The 19,033-nt window shown below is 44.1% G+C and overlaps 1 protein-coding gene across 9 annotated transcripts in view; it reads right to left on the bottom strand.

Moving 5' to 3' along the window:
* SEMA4D (semaphorin 4D) overlaps positions 1-19,033 on the bottom strand; it is a 136,766-nt gene that overhangs the window by 105,113 nt on the left and 12,620 nt on the right. For 8 of the 9 annotated variants that reach the window (XM_053409094.1, XM_053409095.1, XM_053409096.1 and 5 more), the window contains exon 2: positions 10,453-10,495. The exons of the other annotated variant lie outside the window; for it this stretch is intronic. The gene's annotated coding sequence lies outside the window, so the exon portion shown is untranslated. The remainder of the gene's footprint in view (positions 1-10,452; positions 10,496-19,033) is intronic. 9 annotated transcript variants of the gene reach the window in all.

Raw genomic sequence — 19,033 nt, 5'->3', positions numbered from 1 at the left:
TAATACTGCTATTTATGCTGCTGTTTTTAATTAGCGCATTGCAACTTTGTTTCTCCCCATTCACATTTCTGCTGTTTTGATCCTTCTGTAAACTACCCTAGACATACACTATCACAAATAAGATTTTTAAGGGGAATTCAACCATGCAATGTGATCAATAGCACATGGAACAATATCCCCATATTCCTCCTCCTGGATTTCCCCAGCCCCTCAAGCCAAATTCAGGGTGGGGTGTGCAGGGGCTGGTTGCACAAGCAGAAACTGACAGGACTCACTAGCTGAATCCAAGCCTTTCTTACACATTTTTCTGAACATGACTTTTCCTCCCTTTGTCTCATTTTGATCCCAAACTTTCAGCCAAAGAGCTCAAGGAAAAATATAAAGTTCCCATTCAGATAAGTGTTGCAGCAAGGGGCAGTAATTGAAGAACTCAAAGGCAGGTTTACATTTTTAGTATGAAATTAGTAATAGTGCACCTATGTGTTTTCCCTTATATCTGCACAAGTAAAAGTACTAGAGAAACATACTACTACTTTTCATGTGAGTTGATTACTCAAGAGGTGTAACACGGATTATACCTCCTCCAAAGGCCACTCAATGAACTTCAAGGTCCAGATGGTGTCTGAACCCAGGTTTCCCTGGTAGAAGCCGGACAGTCTTTGTGTGAAATCAGCCAGAGACTTTTTGCAGCATATAGTTTGTACTTGTTTTGCAAATTTTAAAAAAACAAAACTGGAGGGAGAAGGCAGAGACATTATTTTACTCTCTATAAAAACCTCTTAGCAGCAAATAGCTGAATGCTTTTGCTTTAGAAGCAAATCAATTTGGCTCACACCATCTATTCTTTCTCTTTCAGTGCCAATGTTCTCACAGGAAGGCTGAAAGTCTAACAGGTAAAGCATGCAAGCAATAGGAAGAAAAATGTTTGTATGTTTCACACCAATTTACATCCTGCCTTTCCACAAAAACAGCACTCATGGCAGAGCGTTTCCCTATAAATGGCCTAACTCAGAGAGCATTCCCATCCTATTTGAAATGATGGCACTTAAAAGCAACTTCCTTTGTTTTTGTGTGTGAGTGGGGTGGGTGGGTGTTTTGGATCAGGTCAGCCATATTGATTTGTATGCTGTTGGTGGATTATTGTCATTGTCTTGTTGGGCTGTGTATGTGATAAAGGGGAGCCATACCGGGGTGAAGGTGTCTTCTTCTGTTTGTCCCCGTGACAGTTTCAGTTTATTAGTTATTTTTTCTAGTAGGGCTGTTTCCCATACTATTTGGTACCATTGGTCCATGCTTACTCCTGACAGGTCTCTCCAGTGTCCAATCACAAACAAACAACCACACCCCAGGCCAACCCCAACCTCTCTCACCACCAAAGGACAAGCAACGCTGACACCAAACCCTACATACATTAAGCGTAACAGAAACATCGCCACCCACCCCCACCCCCACCCCCCATCTTCCCTCCCTCCACCCCTTCTTTTTTTCCTCCCCTTAATGTCTCAACAAATGAAACGGTTTTGTAAAAATGTTACATGGAAAAAATATGAGAGACATTACACTTACTTCTGTAAAACAAGAAAATCTTTAATATTTTTTTTTAAAAAAAGCAACTTCCTTTTAAGTGAGCTACGCTGTTCAGACCCTCTTTATTTCCAAGGAAAGCAGGCAACAGCAGCCCCACACTGACATTTATTTCCCCAACAACAAGTCTTCTCATATTTTAATTCCAAGAACTCCTCAAGAACCACTCATGCAAGCTTCCTCAAAACAGCCCCCCAAGAAGAGGTGGGGAACTGTATCTCTCTCTAAGGTCAAGGGTAACCTGTCATTATGGTAGTGCATGGGCCAGAATCACAACAAGTTATTTACACCCTCTTCTTGCCCTGCTCTTGCCCGAGGCCTCCCCTTTTTGCCCTTGCAGAAAGCTTCCCTCCGCCTCCTACAGTCCTTCTGTTTCGGCTCTCCTTGAAGCCACTTCCCTTCCTCAGTTTCCCCCAGACACATGAGATTCGGCTGAGGGCCACGTGCAACTCTTGGTCCACAGATTGCCCGACTCTGCTCCGAATGCATGCTTCTCAAGTTTCCCAGGCCTAAGAGGAAAGCCTTGATTGCCAGTCAAAAATACTTGCAGTCCGAACAGAGAGACGTCAGCCGGAGAAGTGATGAAGGCATCAAAAAGCCACACCAGTCTTAGGCAACATTAAATACGGTACTTTCATCCATGTGCCCTGCACAAATTCATTGCACTGATGCTAGATTTCAGGACACAGTGCAAGGAGCTCTGACCTCAACCTGGAAGACGGATCGTGGCACCAGATACTGTACATAACACCTGTGAAGACTTCTAGTGGTGCCCTCCATTGCCAGGTGTGTCCTGCTGGAAACAGAAAAGGGCTTTCGCCCTGGCCTGTCTTTATATCCACTCAGTTGCCAAGGGCTTTTGTGACATCACAAGAAACCCACAGCCAATGGCAACAGGTGGAGAGGCATCATCTTCATTGCTTTGAGCCTCACAATGGTGGGTGGACCTATCAGTGATTGTGTGCTTGTTTATTCAGGAAGTGGGTGGAGCTGTGGTCTAAAGCACCGAGCCTCTTGGGCTCAGAAAGTCAGTGGTTCGAATCCCCGCAACGGAGTGAGCTCCTGCCAACCTAGCAATTCAAAAGCACACCAGGGCAACTAGATAAATAGGTACCGCTGTGGCAGAAAGATAAATGGTGTTTCCGTGTGCTCTGATTTCTGTCACGGTGTCCCATTGTGCCAGAAGCTACTGTTAGGTCCATCATGAGACGTCTGCCGGCTTCCAACCACAGATACCAGCAGCCTTCAAGCAAGAAAACTTGCCTTATTATCGCTCCCTAAAATCCCACTGCCAGAGGATTGCCTCCTTCCATTCACCAGTTTGCCTCCTCCAAGTGGGAGAAACCTGGGCAGTGCTGAATGTCACATCCATTGCCAGGTGCGTCCTGCTGGAAACAGAAAAGGGCTTTCCCCTTGGCCTGCCTTTATATCCACTCAGTTGCCAAGTGCTTTTGTGACATCACAAGAAACCCACAGCCAATGGCAACAGCTGGGGAGGCATCATCTTCATTGCTTTGAGCCTCTCACAATGGTGGGTGGACCTATCAGTGATTGTGTGCGTGTTTATTCGGGACATGGGTGGTGCTGTGGTCTAAACCACGGAGCCTCTTGGCCTGCCGATCAGAAGGTCAGTGGTTTGAATCCCCATGACAGGGTGAGCTCCCATTGCTCAGTCTCAGCTCCTGCCAACCTAGCAGTTCATAAGCACGCCAGTGCAAGTAGATAAACAGGTACCACTGCAGCAGGAAGGTAAATGGCATTTCCGTGCACTCTGACTTCCATCATGATGTCCCGTTGCGCCAAAAGCGGTTTAGTCATGCTGACCACATGACCCAGAAAGCTCTCTGTGGACAAACACCGACTCCCTCGGCCTGAAAGCAAGAAGAATGCCGCAACCCCAGTCACCTTTGACTGGACTTAATCGTCCAGTTGTTGTTTACCTTTTTTACCTAGGACCAGCAGGGCACAGCTGACTCCCCATGGTAAGCATAAAGTTATTGGGGTGACTGTCTCCGCAATTTTGTGTCATGCACGTCCCTTCCATGGCAGCCATGTTTTGACTGGTGTCTCCAGAACTCTTATCAAAATTCAAAATGTGCCCATTCATCCAAAAAGGAAGGCAACCCCTGATGTTTGGCCTCAGCCAATGCCTGCTAGAATCAAGTTATTAAAATCGATGTTTAACATCCTGATTCCCAGCATGGAATGGAACTACAAGTCAATGGTGGGGGGGGGGGTTTGGGGGGGGGTCACAGCTACGTTACTGGAAAGCAGAACCAGTAAGATCAAATGGGATTTTGCGTCCAACTAAACCCATTGGGTTGAGTTCCTTGTTCCTGGCTTGGAAAAATATCTCAGGAGGCCAGAGTTAATTTAGACAGTACTGATTTTAACAAAATTCTCTTGGCTTTCTAAGGAGAAGCTAAACAAAATGCAATCCAGATCTTAGCTGCTTCCTCGCCTGCACTGATGGAAGCTAACGTGATCGGACGGCAACGTGAGCAGTATTTTACAAGCCATTTTCATAATCAAAGCCAGCATGTACTATTGGATCTCGCTCTGGCATGCTGTGCTTTACAGGCCCATCTGGTCCTATTTAAACCAAATGATAGAATAATCCCCCCAAAGTTTGGGGATTCTTTCAAAGGGGAATCATTACTTTCACAACGCTTCTTGGGAGCCTTATTTGATATAGACTGAAGCAACACAGGCGTCGTGGGAAGAACAATGGCTACTCTGTCTACATAATAAAATGCCCAGTGCGCAAGCTGTCTGGCCCATTTAGACTGCTGAAAATATTATTATTTCCCCCCCTGGGTGGAAGAATTAAATTTACATTTTTCTCCCTGACTTACAGGACGCTTAGAAAATCCAACAAGCGAAAAATATTTAAGGGACACCACGGCTAGTAACTGTCACAGTTTATTGCTGTTTCTACCATCATGGTCACATCAACCACAGAAAATATATATATACACTAATCCAATATTAAAGAACAGAATCAACCCAAGTACATCTTTACATTAAAATGTACCTCAACCTTTGGGCAGCCACTGCAAATCTTGCAGCTCACAACTGATAGTTAACAGAAACTTCAACGGGTATCTATTAACAGAAAAGGGTTTTGCCGCTGTCCCAGGATTTGCTTTCTTACTTGCGGCAGGTTGAGTACCTTACTATGTGTGTATGTTTAGGGGTTTTTTACCTCCTGGCTGATAGGATACATAGCTTCTGTTCGATTCCCCCCCCCCAAAAAAATTTGTATATTTTTGTTGTTTTCACGAACTATATAGGCCAAAAATAAGTCAGAGAGACTTAAGGGGCTGTCCCTTTGCTCAAGCTGGAATCCCCTATGACTCACTCAGCCAGCTCACAGGTACGGACAGCTTATCCCATTTTAGCATAAGGTGGGGGGTTAAAAATTGCGGCTCACTTTCAGAGCTGGATCTGAGCCTAGGACACTTATCTCATCATCCAACTCTACAGCAGACTCATTGTATGAATTTGGGTGTTTGCTTCTAACATGGAATTAATCTGCGTATTGGGGGGAAATATCCACGCTATTCTCTGTGCAGGTGAACTTTACACAGAAGGGTCTCTATTGCTGTTGATGAACATGTCAGGAAGTCACATGCAGCACCCTAGCTTCCCTACAAAGCCACATGTAGTAACTTAAACATTCTTCTAAAATGATGTACATCATGGGTAGGCAAACTAAGGCCCAGGGGCCAGATCCGGCCCAACTGCCTTCCAAATCTGGCCCGCCGACGGTCCAGGAATCAGCGTGTTTTTACATGAGTAGAATGTGTCCTTTTGTTTAAAATGCATCTCTGGGTGATTTGTGGGGCATAGGAATTCGTTCTTCTTCTTTTTTCAAAATATAGTCCTGCCCCCCACAAGGTGAGGGACAGTGGACTGGCCCCATGCTGAAAAAGTTTGCAGACCCCTGATGTAACATGCTCAATATTTTCCTGAAGAGATTAATCCTGTCTTTGCACCCCATTTGTTGAAGAAAAAAGTATTGCAATGGGAAAGGTAACAAGGTGTTATGTTCGTTTTCTCTAACAAGGTGCTCCCATATCTATAAATCATCACCCTAGCACAAATGCTATAACTCAAATTCTAAGGACTTTCAAACGGATTATAAAATGTCTGCGACTCCAAAGGATTAGGTCACATGCTGAAGCCTGCAGTTTTCAACTATATTCATGGCTTTCAGGCAGAAAGATGGAACAGCTGCATGACGCATTCATCACGAGAGACAGCGATTCATTTAAAACTGCTTGGGGGCAGGATGTTGGGGTGAAAATCAACTTCTCTCCATTCACAAAAGCTATGAGCTATCAAGCAGACTGCATGCCCACAGGCATTACAAACCCTCAGGATACCAGCCTCTTAAATCAAAACAATTCATCCCTTTGGACAGGTAATATTGTGTGACTAAGCAATACAATAAAGGACAGAGACATTTGCTTTCACCGTGAAGCAGACAGGAAAATGACTTATTTCCTGTTAGTCCCCCTTACTCATATCTCCCTTGTAATGGTACTGTTGCAAAGCACCTGAGCAAAAAACAAAACACAAATTCTGAACTAAGGGATGCACCTTGCTCACCTTCTGCACAGATGGTTCATAATTCACAAATGCATTGCTTCCTTGTTTTGCCCTATTTTGCCCCTCCACCCAAGATTCTTTTTGTAGCCCCAGTTAGAGTATGTCCATATTAAACAAGGGGACACGGGTGGCACTGTGTTCCATACCACTGAGCCTCTTGAGTTTGCCAATCAGAAGGTCGGCGGTTTGAATCCATGCGATGGGGTGAGCTCCCGTTGCTCTGTCCCAGCTCCAGCCAACCTAGCAGTTCAAAAGCACACCAGGGCAAGTAGATAAATAGATACCTCCGCGGCGGTAAGGTAAACGGCATTTCTGCGCACTCTGGTTTCCGTCACAGTGTTCCGTTGCACCAGAAGCAGTTTAGTCCTACTGGCCTCATGATCCGGAAAACTGTCTGTGGCCAAACGCTGGCTCCCTCGGCCTGAAAAGCGAGATGAGTGACGGAACCCCATAGTCGCCTTTGACTGGACTTAACCATCCAGGGGTCCTTAAAAGGTAAAGGGACCCCTGACCATTAGGTCCAGTCATGACAGACTCTGGGGTTGCGGTGCTCATCTCGCTTTATTGGGCGAGGGAGCCGGCGTACAGCTTCCGAGTCATGTGGCCAGCATGACAAAGCTTCTGGCGGACCAGAGCAGTGCACGGAAACGCTGTTTACCTTCCCACCGGAGCGGTACCTATTTATCTACTTGCACTTTGATGTGCTTTCGAACTACTAGGTTGGCAGGAGCCAGGGGTCCTTATTATTATTATTAAACAAGTTAATACGTAGATGCAGAAGTAGGATCACAACCACTGGACCCCAACCTTTCCACATTTTCAGCAGAAGGCATAAAATGAATTATAGGAGTGTGTGCTCTCAGTACGCCTGAGCATGCAGATTCCAAACCATGTGGAAGAACCTCTGCACACATAGCTGTATGTCCCCAGAGCCCTCTCACACCTTCTACTGAACAAGTGGTTGTCAGGACCAGGAGGCAAGAACGCATTCCCCTGCCCGCAAGCTTTCAATACATGTACGAAGTGAACAGGGCTTGCATTGCCTACTGCCTAATGATCACACGAATATTAGTGAGCCAAAGTTGCGCCCGAATACCTTGACCTAATCAAATATAGTCCATCAAAGAGCTAAGCATTCCAGTTTTTAACTGGCATACAGATGAAATCTAGATTCTCCACAAGGGCTGGGGAGTGCATGTGTCACAAACGGCGGCTCTTCTTTTTTGTCATTTGCACTAACAGCCAATGTCACATACCCAAAGAAGAGCCCAAATGTCTTAACTGAATTATAGTCGGGTTGGATTGATTTAAAATCAAGTTGAGGGCTGCTAGGGCTTCCTAAGGAAATCTGCAAGAGTAGGGGAAGTCACACACATACAAATGCCATCGATCAAGACAGAATTTAAGTTAATGAAGCTTTCTTCATCTCCGAATAAAGGTCTGCCTGCCATGCAGCTGTTAAAACGTACAGAGCTTTATTTTTTTAAAAGGACACCAAACTTAGATCATAGGAAGTCACAGTGTTTCAAGAAACAAAATTATGCAGAACGGTGGATTTTATTTCTGAAAACGGTTTTCGTTAGAATACTCTATTTGCCTCATCCTCAAAGGATGCCGTTTTATTTTTCTAAGTAGTTCTACCTGTGCGGTTAGTATCATCGCTGTGCAGGCTTAGCCCCACTGCTAGAGATACATTTCAACAAGCCACATATAAACGAAGGTGTACTAAAATTAACACACTTAAAAATAGAAAGGCTCACACTGGTTACTCAGTGTGCGTCTGCAAGCTCTGCATGAGCTGCCACATAAACCAGGAGAAACACTTCCCACAGACCCACATGATAGAAGACTTGCTACTCAAAGCTTGCTACACAGGCTGAGGACGGAGGGGACGGATTGACAGTCATTAACAACAATAATTGCCTAATAAGAGGGATAGAACCTAAAAAGCTTTCACGTGTTCCTATAAACCTTTCTCTATTAAAAAAACAACAACCCATTTATGTCCTGATACATGGAAAAAAGTGATTTATGATTAAGATTTTATTTATTATGATTTTCACATCTTTTTTCAGTTTTGGATTAGAGCAGGGGTCAGCAAACTTTTTCAGCCATGGGCCGGTCCACTGTCCCTCAGACCATGTGGGGGGCCGGATTATATTTTTTTTTGGGGGGGGGGGATGAACGAATTCCTATGTCCCATAAATAAACCAGAGCTGCATTTTAAATAAAAGCACACATTCTACTCATGTAAAAGCACCAGGCAGGCCCCACAAATAACCCGGAGCTGAATTTTCAATAAAAGGACACATTCTACTCATATAAAAACATGCTGATTCCTTTCTGCCAGTGTAGCAATGGCATATCTATGGTAAGGTAAGGGACCCCTGGATGGTTACGTCCAGTCAAAGGCGACTGTGGGGTTGCGGCGCTCATTTTGCTTTTCAGGGCAAGGGAGCTGGTGTTTGTCCACAGACAGCTTTCCGGGTCATGTGGCCAGCATGACTAAACCGCTTCTGGCACAACGGAACACCATGATGGAAACCACAGCGCAAAGAAACACCATTTACCTTCCCGCCACAGCGGTACTTATCTATCTACCTACACTGGCGCACTTGCAAACTGCTAGGTTTGCAGGAGCTGGGACAGAGAAAACGGGAGATCACCCTGTCACGGGGATTTGAACCGCCACCTTTCTGATCGGCAAGCCCAAGAGGCTCAGTGGTTTAGACCACAGCGGCACCCGTGTCCCTACGCTTATCTATGGACCCAGCATAATGCAAGTACAGGATTGCTCAGTTCAAACCCTCCCTCTAGTCACAGTTTGTGGCTCCTCAACACAGACTAGTTTACACTGACACAGATTCTTCAATGTTTTACTGAATAAAAAGGAAGATAAGATCACTGACGAATGAAGGATAAAAACACTAGGAAGGAAACACCTACTTTTTAAAAATGTATGCAGACCAAGTAACAAACACATCTTAACCTGTTTCTGAAGAATCTTTGTAATTGAAAATGCAATCCATCTAAACCCAGCTGTTTTGCAAGACTTTTGTTTTTTTTTGGCCGTATCCATTTAATAGGCACGTTTTTCATGCTTGAGCAGACCGTGAAAACCTCTGCATGTTTACTTATAAGTAAGCGCCACTGTGTTCAATGAGGCTCCTCCCAGGTAAGTGTGTATGGGATTACAAGTTTGTTAAAACTAATGCTTTTTGGTTTTGTTTACTGTAGTTCAAGAGTGCAAAGAACGTCACACCAGGACTCTTAAATGTGCTGGAATGCACTGAACCTTGTATTCTTGATTTGCATATGGCTGCCTGCTTCCAAAGCCTCATTCGGTTCTTCAGAAAAAAGGAACAGATTCTTGCAATCGTTCTGCTCAAGCAGAATTACGCAAATAACCAATGCCTTCAGTTTCTCGTACAGTAAGAAACTGCAGGGTCTCACACTATTGTTTACACAGTCTGAAGCAAAAAAACGCCTTCCGTGGTTCTAGGCAACGGCGAGAGATTTGCTGTCAAGTGGAAAGTCCTTTGAGAGAAGAATGACAGCATTCTAAAGCCAGCCGCATTTTTAAATCCCATGCAGCCTAAACTGGATTTGAGATCAATATTACTTTCTTTAAAACAAAACAAAGCCAACACTGGGAAGGGAAGGGGAAAACACACAGTGAATCCGTAAGGGCAACAGCACTTTGCTTCCGCTTTTCATATTATTACGCAAGATCTGGCGAACCATCAATAATTTTAAAAGTAAATACAATAAGTGTATGCTCACTGGGTCTTGCCAATCCAAAGTATATTTTTAACTGGTGGCAGGCCTCGTGGAGTTCAAAGGGCATTTCTTACAAGTGACCGTATCTAGGATCACAGGCCGATAGCATAATCCTATGCTCTCTCTTTTTCTAACTCGGAAGTACCGTATTTTTTGCTCTATAAGACTCACTTTTTCCCTCCTAAAAAGTAAGGGGAAATGTGTGTGCGTCTTATGGCGCAAATGCAGGCTGTACAGCTATCCCAGAAGTCAGAACAGCAAGAGGGATTGCTGCTTTCACTGCACAGCGATCCCTCTTGCTGTTCTGGCTTCTGAGATTCAGAATATTTTTTTTCTTGTTTTCCTCCTCCAAAAACTAGGTGCGTCTTGTGGTCTGGTGCGTCTTATAGAGCGAAAAATGCGGTAAGTCTCATTGAGTTCAGCGCAGAAGTAAGTGTACCTAAGATTGCAGGAAGTAACCATAAAACTACTCACCGTGAAGATCAGAAAGTGGTTTATTATGGGACTCGCTGTATTCCTGTAGGGAAGGGAATAAAGAGTTTAATTGGTCTTCATTCTGTCAGTTTCTCGTCGTCCCCCCTCCCAGGAACTGTATCACAATTACACTCTTTCTGGCTGAAAATGACTCCTTGGGACTCCCACTGGAAGTAGTCAATGTCAGTCCCTAATCACTGGCAGGGAAGGTGAGTGATTGGAAGCACTTTCACCTTTTCCCTTGGGGAAGGATCCTGGCTCCGTGACATGGAACTACCGTGTCTAGAATTCAAATGAATCCTTAACATTGTATTCACCTCCAGGAAGGGAAATCAACAATGCAACAAGCAATGAAAGAAAACCCTACCAAGCATTCGTAAGACTGCTCACCATTTTAAGCTGGTTATCAAGGATTGCCAGAAATCCATGCTAATATATGCAAGTTCATACTCGATTACAGAGCGAGAAAGAATTGTGATGCAACAAAATGTGATGTGCCCCACCTGGTAAATATATTGCCATGTATGCAGGATTTGTATAAGAGTCTAAACCATGGATGACATGTAAACAATATTAAAATACAGGAAAATGTTTAATGTACACAGAATTTAATACATATACAGAACAAAAAATAGTTTCTAAATACTTGGAAAGCAGCACAGAAAATGCATTTCAAATTGTTAATCCCCAGTACCAATTTTTAGGTGTGACCTATATGCAGAACTGAATATTTCAGATGAGTAGGAGCCGGGTTGGATTTCTGAGCAATCAGTTAATTAGAGCAAGTTATATTCTAAACAACAAATACCCTTCAATTAATACAGTATTTGTGAACTGGTGTCCAGTTAGGGCAAACTACTGCAAACTGAATATACTTTAAGAAGAAGAGAAATGATGGCGGAACTCCAGCAGGAATTGTTAACATCAGTGTTACGTAACAGCATCAGTGTTCCGGCTACAATGAATCTAATTTCTCCCAAAATCTTCCTCTGCTGATTTTTATTTCAGATACAGTGGTACAGTACCTTGTTTTGCGACCAGGATCCGTTCCGGAGCCCCGGCCGCTAGCCGAAAAGGACACAGGGCAAAGTGCCATGCCTGCGTGCGCACGTGGAGCGGTTTGCGCTTCCATGCATGCGCAAAGCACAATTTAGCACTTCTGGGCATGTGCAAGCGGCAAACCCGGAAGTAACCCGTTCCAGTACTTTGCCGCGGACGTTCGCCAGAATGGATGCTAGACGAGGCAGACGTTTGCAGAGCTATTACTGTATATCAGTTCCATTACTTGTGAAGCTGATCTGATGTGCCGAAAATAATTTACTTAATTCTTAGAAATACTTAAGAGCACCCATGAGTATTAGATTGGAACTGCTTATTAAAATACATGAAAATTATTTTTTCCACAACTAAATGACGAGGAAATTGAAAAACAACCCGATTTTACTCAATAATTCCAGGTTTATGAATTGCAAAGAAGCACCATGATCAGAAAAAAACAGGGATTGAGTAGAAAAAGATGCCTTGCTCCTCCATCACAACAGCATTGTTCTTAAGCTGTCCCATGAGAAACCATATCTAAACATTTCCTCCTATTATCCTGTTAAAGGAGGATGCAGACACTTGTTTCACTGGCAAACATCCATTAATAGTAAAATGTGCAGAACAAGGAAACACCTCATAAAAAACGATCAATGACCACAAATGAGAACTGGAAGACACAAACTAAGATGATCAAATATACTTCCAGTATGGCATGGCTGGGCTTGAGACGAGACATATGACTGGACCAAATCTGTGCAAGCGACTAGAAACAATTTCTCCTAAATTTGACAACAGACTAGAAAGGGCTGTCATTGTACAGTGGTACCTTGGTTCTCAAACTTAATCTGTTCCAGAAGTCCATTCCAAAACCAAAGCATTCCAAAACCAAGGCACACACCATGGAAAGTAATGCAAAATGGATTAATCCATTCCAGGCTTTTAAAAGCAACTCCTAAAACAGCAATTTAACATGAATTTTACCATCTAACGAGACCACTGATCCATAAAAAGAAGGCAATAATCAATGTGCTGTACTATAAAATAAATAAGACAGTATTGTAGATGATAAAAATTAAAATTATTTTTTTCTCTTACTTGCACTGATGATAGTCATTGTTTGGATGGGGGGCTTTTATCCATTTCTGCAGGCGCACAATCAGTCAGTAGCTGAACTGGGTTCCACACAGTCACAAAAACAAATTAACCGAAAAAGCTTCAAAAGAAAAACGCAAAATAAATAGCAAAAACCAAAGCGCCAAATACAGTGGTACCTTGGTTCTCAAACTTAATCCGTTCCAGAAGTCTGTTTGACTTCCAAAATGTTGAAAAAACCAAGGCACGACCTCTGATTGGTGCAGGTGCCCCCGAAACAATAGCCGACAGTCGCATCGGACGTTTGGCTTCTGAAAAACTTTCAAAAACCAGAACACTTAATTCCGGGTTTTCGGTGTTTGGGAACCAAGGCGTTTGAGAACCAAGGTACCACTGTACTATAAAAATGAGTCTGCTTTCATCTTGAAATAAATTGAGTACACAGTGGTCTTATGGAGCCCTAAGCAGAGGTGCTGGGGACTAAACACACGGCCTTCTGCTTGCTTTCACGGCGCCAGAAATCGCATTTCTTTGTTCTGCATTTCTTAATTTCTCTATTACTTTTAATTGTCATTAACTGATAATTCTTTTCAAAGTCTTCCTTGCAATATTTCACAAAGTCCTCCTTACAGAACTTTTTGCAGTCCTACTAGCGTAACCTGTTTATTACAATTGCTTTTCAAATAGTTCAAATATTTACTCCAGTCCTCTAAGAATCTCTGATCCCGCAGGTTTCGAATCCTTCCTGTTAATTTACCTAATTCTGCATAGTCCATTAACTTCATTTGCCATTCTTCTTTCGTTGGCAATTCTTCTTGCTTCCATTTTTGTGCCAATAATATTCTTGCTGCCGTTGTTGCATATAAAAACTTACTTTCCTGTCTGTTAATATCCTCCCCTACAATGTCAAGTGAAAATGCTTCTGGTTTCTTAGTAAATGTCTATTTCAAAATCTTTTTCAACTCATTATATATCATTTCCCAGGAGTTTTTCACTTTCAGGAGGCACCTTTCTTTGGGGAGGGCGAGGCAGGTCAGAGAACCAGAGGCTTTAGCGGCAGCTGCACTGGAGGACTCACAAGGAGAGGGGAGAGGGCTAGATGTTGAAGGAACACTGCACAAGGGAGGGTGTTCGAAAAGGGGTGAGGGGTTGCCAGTTCTGCAGGCAAGGGTTGACATAACCGGGCTCCTGAGCACCTGCACCCGCGCTCTCATAGGCAGCCGTATCTGCCAAGCGCATTAAAGCAAAAGCGCAATAAAACAATAATAATAAGGGACGTGGGTGGCGCTGTGGGTTAAACCACAGAGCCTAGGACTTGCCGATCAGAAGGTCGGTGGTTCGAATCCCCGCGACGGGGTGAGCTCCCATTGCTTGGTCCCAGCTCCTGCCAACCTAGCAGTTCGAAAGCACATCAAAGTGCAAATAGATAAATAGGTACCGCTCCTCCGGGAAGGTAAACGGCGTTTCCGTGCGCTGCTCTGGTTCGCCAGAAGCGGCTTAAGCTGTACGCCGGTTCCCTCAGCCAATAAAGCGAGATGAGCGCCGCAATCCCAGAGTCGGTCATGACTGGACCTAATGGTCAGGGGTCCCTTTACGTTTACCTAATAATAATAATTTATTATTTATACCCTGCCCATCTGGCTGGGTTTCCCCAGCCACTCTGGGTGGCTTCCAACAAAACACTAAAATACAATAACCTATTAAACATTAAAAGCTTCCCTAAACAGGGCTGCCTTCAGATTCTTCTAAAAGTTTGGTAGTTATTTTTCTCTTTGACATCTGGTGGGAGGGCATTCCACAGGGTGGGTGCCACTACCGAGAAGGCCCTCGGCGCTGGACCCCAGTGTCCGGGCAGAACGATGGAGGTGGAGACGCACCGTCAGTCATGCTTGCCATTAGATTCTCTCTCTTCCACGCTATAGCCAACTGTTTACCCTCCTCCTCTCGTCTAGCTCTCTGGAGCTACTACACCCATCACCCGAAATAGGATTTCGAACGCTCAAATTTCAGGCTTTCAGTTTAGTTGTTTTGTCTGCCTGCCAGGGGGCTAAGCGGAGCATTAAGGTCAAAGTCCAGCAGCTCTATAACGAAGATTTAAGTAGAATTAATGACATTTGATATGTACATACTGTGGGTTCACTCCTGGAAACATGAAAATGAGTAATTTAATTTCAAGAAGGACTGCTGTTACTTACATTAAGGAAAGCAAATGTACACATCCCTGCCTTCCTCTTCCCATCCTACATTTAATGTATGCACTGAAAAACCTGTTACATTTTCACGGCATGTTTCATGACTGGAACAAGGACAGTAGAGCACAGGATCAAAGCACTTAAGATACGTAGTACAAGGGTGGGGTCACATTCTGAGTCTGAGGGCCACTTTCTCTCTGGGCAAGCTTCCAAGGGCCACATGGGCTGGGAGAGAGACAGTGGATGGAGCAACAAACGTAAACTTCACCTCTGTAGGGTAGTTTCTACCGGGGTGGATAAAAATCAATGATTTTAAAAATAAATCAATCAAAAAATCAGATTTTCAAAATTTAAATCGGATATTTAAAATAAAATACTTTTGGAGGAAACATCTTTCTAAAGATTGTTTTCTATTTAATTTACTTTATAGTCCAAAGACAGCATCTTAAAACCTAGACAGCATCTTAAAAAGCAGACACATCACCTTGCCAAAAAAGGTCCGTATAGTTAAAGCCATGGTTTTCCCAGCAGTGATGTATGGAAGTGAGAGATGGACCATAAAGAAGGCTGATTGCCGAAGAATTGATGCTTTTGAATTATGGTGCTGGAGGAGACTCTTGAGAGTCCCATGGACTGCAAGAAGATCAAACCTATCCATTCTGAAGGAAATAAGCCCTGAGTGCTCACTGGAAGGACAGATCCTGAAGCTGAGGCTCCAATACTTTTGCCACCTCATGAGAAGAGAAGACTCCCTGGAAAAGACCCTGATGTTGGGAAAGATGGAGGGCACAAGGAGAAGGGGATGGCAGAAGACGGGATGGTTGGACAGTGTTCTCGAAGCTACCAGCATGAGTTTGACCAAACTGCGGGAGGCAGTGTAAGACAGGAGTGCCTGGTGTGCTCTGGTCCATGGGGTCACGAAGAGTCGGACACGACTAAACGACTAAACAACAACAAAGAGGGGTTTCACAGTAATTCGTGGTATAAAATGGATAAGGAAGCGTCCACGATCGGTGAGAAAGGACAGGTGAAAGGACCACCAGGGAGGCAGGAGGGCATAATCTATTGTTCTCTTCAAAGTACAGTCCTCCCTTGGTTTTTGAACAGCTTAGTTCTTGAACGTTTTGGCTCCCAAACACCGCAAACTCGGAAGTCACTGTTTCGATTTGCGAACTATTTTTGAAAGCCGAACGCCCAATGGGGCTTCCGACTGGAGCTTCCTGCAGCCAATCAGAAACTGAGCTTTGGTTTCTGAACGTTTTGGAAGTTGAACGGACTTGCGGAATGGATTCCATTCGACTTCCAACGTATGACTGTATTAAAAAGGCCAGACAAATGCTCCAGATGAGTATCTGACAACCTAGTCCCACTATTGATCCACAGCAGCAGTTAAAAAAACAGGCACTCAGCATTAAGAAGCAACAATGCAGAGGTGAAGACTTGTGTTACCAAATGTAGGAAGAATAATTTATCACTCTAGCAAGCCAAAAATGGTTCTGGCACCACCGAGACTTAAAAGGATTCATGCTATGTTGATAAGAATATGAAGAGAGGTCATTTGCATGTTCAGACCCAGAAACCTCCCCCCTAAATAAATTCACACTTGACTCAACTTTTTGGTTTGGTTTTTGGCAGAATTTAGGCCACAACTTTATTGATTACAGAAAGTGACTGGTTGCATAGGCTCTGGTTCGACTAGCTCCCTGCCATGCAGGTAGCGCTGACCCAGGACACCAACATAGGTCAGCCAAGGGTAAACACCTGGATAAGTGGAAAGCCGGGAACGGGCCAACTCTGCCACCCAAATGTCCCCCTGGACTCAGGCACGGGCACAACCCCCTCACAGGGTTGACCAAACCATTGAGTCCCTGGATTCCTTTAACAGAATACCCTTCACATAGGGATGGCGAGAGCGTTCTCCCATCCCTATCACCTGAACCAGAGCCTATCCGAAACCTTACAAGTTGTGACGATTTGCTACGCAGCAGGAGAAACCCAGATGGCAACAGCCAATCAGCCAAGTGGGGGAAATTCCTGCCGTTCCCCTGTCCCAACGGCATAGCAAGGTCAAGCGCAAAGCCCTAAAAGTAGGGAGAGGTGGACGGGTGTTCTGATGCACGAGCTGAAAGAGGAAGCTCTGGGGCACATGCATGGGCATAAACAGGTCTCTCTAACTGTTTGGACTGCGTCCCATTGGCCAGATTGCACCCAACTTCGACAGACCTACCAATCGGGTGCTGTGGCTTACCAATTGTACCCACCCACAACACAGGGTGTTGGTTGTCCAGGTCTCACCACAATATGTGCCCTCTTTAAGGGAGGACCCGATTTGCACACCTGGAGGGAACTGAATGAGCATCTTAAAGCAACCTACCCTGGCAACAATGCTACCAGCTTATTCCACATGCTGTCTGAACAGCCTCGTGACTCATGGCAGCAACGTCTTGGACAGCCAAGGCTCCTTGAGAGATTAAGAGCTGCTGTTTACACAGGGTCTCCTTCATTCACCACCAATGAGCTTGACTTACAGTAGGCTACATGGTGCAGCGGAGAGCAAACGGTGCTGAAATCTCTGTGCAAAAATACGACAGAAGAGGCAAAAAGTAGTCTTGAAGGCCTGAGCATCCCTACTTTGACCCGATGTTTGTTTTGCTATACACACCTGTGAACCAGCTCCTAAGTCCCAAACAAAATACTTTAGATTTCTTTGTAGACTGCTCCAGGCTGCCTCGAGCTTATGTTTTTTAAAAAAATAAAAAAATAAAAACCAAATTGCTTTGTGCAAAACAACGTGCCCATGGCAATAACTTGTTTCATAGTTTTCTGAAAAGCATTTTTTGAAATACAGTGGTACCTCGGGTTAAGTACTTAATTCGTTCCAGAGGTCCGTTCTTAACCTGAAACTGTTCTTAACCTGAAGCACCACTTTAGCTAATGGGGCCTCCTGCTGCCGCCGCGCCGCCGGAGCACGATTTCTGTTCTCATCCTAAAGCAAAGTTCTTAACCCGAGGTACTATTTCTGGGTTACCAGAGTCTGTAACCTGAAGCGTCTGTAACCTGAAGCGTATGTAACCCGAGGTACCACTGTAAATAAAACAATTAAAATAACTGGCGTTCTATTGCACATGAGGCAGCGAAGGAACTGGACAGAGCCCCTTTGCCAGAGGGATGTGAAGCTCATAAAGAGAGCAATTAAACAACAGAAGGCAGAACTCACTGCCTTTTGAAGGTTGTTTGCACCCCACACCCACTTCCTGTAGAAAGTTTGATAGCGGAGGAAGTGTTAGGAAAAGTCTCAGAGGAGCGGCTTAAAACGCCTATTTACTGAAGTGTTAAGAAAGAAGCTTGGTTTTTTTAAGGGAAAAAAAAGCAAGGGAAAGTGTTAGGCAAACCAATCTTTTCCTTGATAAACCACACACAGGAAAAAAAGTAAGGTGGAGGTTAGAGGTGTCAACTAAAAAACCCCCCAGACAATACAGCTCTGCTCTTTTGTCTTTAATAGGTTATCTAAACTATAGCTTGATTTGCATGATTCTAATCTGTATGATTCATTATATCCAAGTCTATCAGATTGAGGCCGTCAGGGTGCTTGTAGGTATAAGACGTGTGTGTTTGTGTTTCTGTAGTTATAAATTTAAAATTACAACCTGCCTTTCAGCCTTAACACAAACCGCAAGTCAGGTTACAACAACTCTCTATTCACTTTGGCCTATTTGAGGCACTGATAAGATTTTAACTATGAAATAATAATAATAATAATAATAATAATAATAATAATAATAATATATACCCCACCCATCTGACTGGGTTTCCCCAGCCACTCTGGGCGGCTTCCAACAAAAGATTAAAAATACATTAAAACATCAGTCATTAAAAACTTCTCTAAACAGGGCTGCCTTCAGATTTCTTCTAAAAGTCAGAGAGTTATTTATTTCCTTGACATCTGCTGGGAGGGCGTTCCACAGGGCGGGCGCCACCACCAAGAAGGCCCTCTGCCTAATTCCCTGTAACGTCACTTCTCGCAGTGAGGGAACCGCCAGAAGGACCTCAGTGTCTGGGCTGAACGATGGGGGTGGAGACGCTCCTTCAGGTTTACTACTGAAAGGACAAACAGGGAATACTACTGAGAAGGAGTGCAGGAGCATTTAAGACTAAGATACCCTTACAGTGTCTCTGCAGTACGGATGGGAAACCTGTTCCTGCCTGTTCATGATGCTGCTAGACTGCAACTCTCATCATCCCCAACTACTGACCAT

Source organism: Podarcis raffonei, chromosome 11, assembly GCF_027172205.1.
Source record: "Podarcis raffonei isolate rPodRaf1 chromosome 11, rPodRaf1.pri, whole genome shotgun sequence".
NCBI lineage: Eukaryota > Metazoa > Chordata > Lepidosauria > Squamata > Lacertidae > Podarcis > Podarcis raffonei.
Note: the sequence above shows the minus strand (reverse complement) of the source record. Positions and strands in the feature narration are given on the sequence as shown.